Source organism: Hipposideros armiger, unplaced genomic scaffold, assembly GCF_001890085.2.
Source record: "Hipposideros armiger isolate ML-2016 unplaced genomic scaffold, ASM189008v1 scaffold_998, whole genome shotgun sequence".
NCBI classification, from domain to species: domain Eukaryota; kingdom Metazoa; phylum Chordata; class Mammalia; order Chiroptera; family Hipposideridae; genus Hipposideros; species Hipposideros armiger.
Genome location: NW_017732348.1, coordinates 49,916 through 53,236, shown reverse-complemented (window position 1 = coordinate 53,236; position 3,321 = coordinate 49,916). Strand labels below are relative to the sequence as shown.

The following is a 3,321-nucleotide window of genomic DNA, read 5'->3' as shown; positions in this document are numbered from 1 at the left end:
TTTGAACAGTCTCCAAAAAGTGATGACATGCCAAGGAAGGAATTAAAACAGTGGCTGGAGTTGATGAGATGAGTCTCTGAATGCAGGTGTTCCCAGAAAAACCTCGATTTAGCCTTAGCTTCTGAACTAGTCACTGTGGCCAGGGAGATGGGCTGAGTGAATGTCTCCTCATGGAGCTGGGGCTGGAACTGCGGGCAGACGTGCAGGCCCTCACTGCTCACCTGTGGAAGTAGGCTCCCAGGGTGGATCAAAGGGACACAACGTTCTAACTCATCACATTTTCAGATGGCTGGATTCTGCATTTTCATTTTAATCCTTTAGATGCCTTCAGGTGAGCAAGGAGAGTAATAGTCCTTCTTTGTTAAAATTACCAAAACAGGCCACCACTGGGGCTGCCGCCATGTCTCTAGTGATCCCTGAGAAGTTCCAGCACATTTTGCGAGTACTCAACACCAATATCGATGGGCGGCGGAAAATAGCTTTTGCCGTCACTGCAATGAAGGGTGTTAGGCGAAGATATGCTCACGTGGTGTTAAGGAAAGCAGACATCGACCTCACCAAGAGGGCAGGAGAGCGCTCTGAGGATGAGGTGGAACAAGTGATAACCATTATGCAGAATCCACGCCAGTACAAGATTCCAGACTGGTTCTTGAACAGACAGACAGAGGGATGTGAAGGACAGAAAATACAGCCAGGTCCTGGCCAATGGTCTGGACAACAATCTCCGTGAAGACCTGGAGCGACTGAAGGAAATTCGGGCCCCCAGAGGGCTGCGCCACTTTTGGGGACTTCGTGTTCAAGGCCAGCACACCAAGACCACTGGCCGCCAAGGCCGCACTGTGGGTGTGTCTAAGAAGAAATAAATCTGTAGGCCTTGTCTGTTAATAAATAGTTTATACACCTGAAAAAAAAATTACCAAAACATTCCCTCTGGCCAGTTATTGGGTTGGTGATGAGGGCATAAGCAAGGAGAAATAGGTTGAACTCCTGCAGAAAAGAAGCTCTTTCTCTTACTGGACTGACTGTTAATTTAAGATGTGTGCCTAAACTGCCATCACTAAGTGCTTAACAATGGAGCCACGCCTGAAGAGGTAAAGCTGACGCATGCATCCTGGTAACGTTGACAGACCTTCCCTGGGAATTAAGCCATCACAGAGGGGTGCCGAGAGACAAATTTCTGATAATACCATTTAAATACTTGGATTCTGTCATTTCTGAAGCTGTGTTGATTCCTGTACTGCTTGTTTTGTTGCTATGTACAGACAAGAGATTTAGATCTGCTGCAGCCAGCTTGACACCATGAAGAGAAAGACAAGAGAATTGCAGAGATACATATCCTGATATTGTTAAGCCCCTGAAATAATCTAGAACCACTTCCAAATTTCTTGAAAACAAAGTGCTTTTTCAGAAGCAATCTGCTCTTCAAAGCAGTGAAGAGCAATATGCTCTTCAAAAAAAACATTTAAAGGAGCCATTACATCCGGAAAATACTAGAAAGCAGCAGGAGAATGATGCTTCCTAAAGATCGAGGAAATTAGAGTGAGAGGCTTCCAGTGTTGTGCAAAGAATGTATCATGCTGCTCTTCTGGAAAGAGGGAAGAGCATAGGAGAGGAGTAGCAGAGCAGACTAACCAATCATGAAAGCTACAGATGCATTGATCTATGCGAGAGGAGAAGGTCCAAGATGGTGAATTAGGTAACGCTGTGCCTGCTGCCTCCCAGGATCACACCAAAATTACAAATAAATTATAGAACAATCAACCTCAAGACTTATCTGAAGACTATCTAAACAGAACCTTGATAACTAAGAATCTAAAGAAGAGGCCACAACGAGACTGGTAGGAGGGGCAGAGATGCGAAATGGGCTGACTCCAAACCCACAGAGAGTGACTGAACACTAGGAGGAACACCTCCTTAGCAAGGATCTCCTCAAAGGAGGGAGGGGTTCCAGTCCACACTGGGCTCTCCAGTCCAGAGGTCGTAAACCAGGAAGAGAAATTCCCAAAACATCTGGCAGTAAAAAACAGTGAGGACACTGTCTGTCAGTCCCAGTGAGACTGAAGGGGGCTAGAAGCCCAGATGCCCTTTTAGAGGGACCACATACAGACTCACTTGTTTGTAAACACTCACCTGGTCTCTGGTGGAGGCACAGCAACTCAAAAGTCACCAGAGACATACAGAGAAAGAAAGACTGAGTTATGTAGCTTCAGGTGAGGGCTGGAGGGACCACCCATTGTGCCTGTGTGGAGCCTGCCTCACATGTAGCCTACAGGAGGGCACCATCTTTTTCTGTGTTCAACCCTCCCACAAAGGGCCAAGTCTGAGACCGCATTGGTCTGGTGAAATCCATCCATGCGCACTGCCTTCGTGATGTTCTGGGTCTCCGTCTCACACACCTAGTACTGCATTGCCTGGTGCATTCTCAGCTACAGAGCAGCCAGCCTTGTCCCACAAGCTGCAGAAGACTTTTACAGCAGCAGATGGCCTCCTGAGGCCCAGGCAGCTTTTGGTGCTGGGCAGTGGCCTAAAACCTGTGCTGCAGCCACTCTTGGGGAGCTTTTGGGGGCTTACAAGCCCGAGGCAAGCAGTGGCTTGCCATGGTGTTTTCAGGGCATTTTTGCAGAGTGAACACAAGCCTGGTACCAGTGTAAGAACCAAAACAGCATTAACTTTGTAAAAACCATTGTCCCCACCCCGTAACTCCCTGGAACCCAGCCCTGCCTGCCTAGGGCTGCATTGTCAGAGCACACTCAAACAGGTCAACCAGCCTGGCTCAGGCACCTAAGGAGGCCCATTCAACAGCTGAGCCTTATGGGCAGCCTACAGGTGGCAATAGGCCTAGGGGACCCTGAGCCTTTTGTTAACCTGCCCCAGGCCCAATACTGGTGGCTGCCAGCCTCAGTTCACAGTGAGGCCACTCCCACACGCCTCCAGGTCCAGCACAGGCAGCAACCAACCACGTATAACTGTGCAGCTCCTACCAGGTAGCCCATGGTGGGTCACAGGCAAGAATGAAATTGGCCTGCATGGGAAAAGCTCCCAAGAGACAACAGAGACAAAACATCCAGAGACCAGCTTCAGACCACACCAGAGCACTACCTGGTTAGACCCGCAAGGAGCACACCCAAAGGGTATACTTAACAGGCGCAAGAGGCAGTTGGGGTGAACCCCGCTTGGAGAGTCAGCCCCCACAGAGCAGCTCATATACTGTGGGGAAGCCAGCCCTTACAGCCAGTCAGCCTGGGAGTCAATCTCATTGACAAATGCGTCAAAAGCAATCTAGGCTCAAATATAAGAGGGGAATACACACAGCACACACAA

General features: G+C 49.0%; 1 pseudogene; it reads left to right on the top strand.

Moving 5' to 3' along the window:
- The first annotated feature begins 380 nt into the window (after nucleotides 1-380).
- On the top strand, nucleotides 381-881 carry LOC109375883 (40S ribosomal protein S18 pseudogene; annotated as a pseudogene).
- Nucleotides 882-3,321: the final 2,440 nt, after the last annotated feature.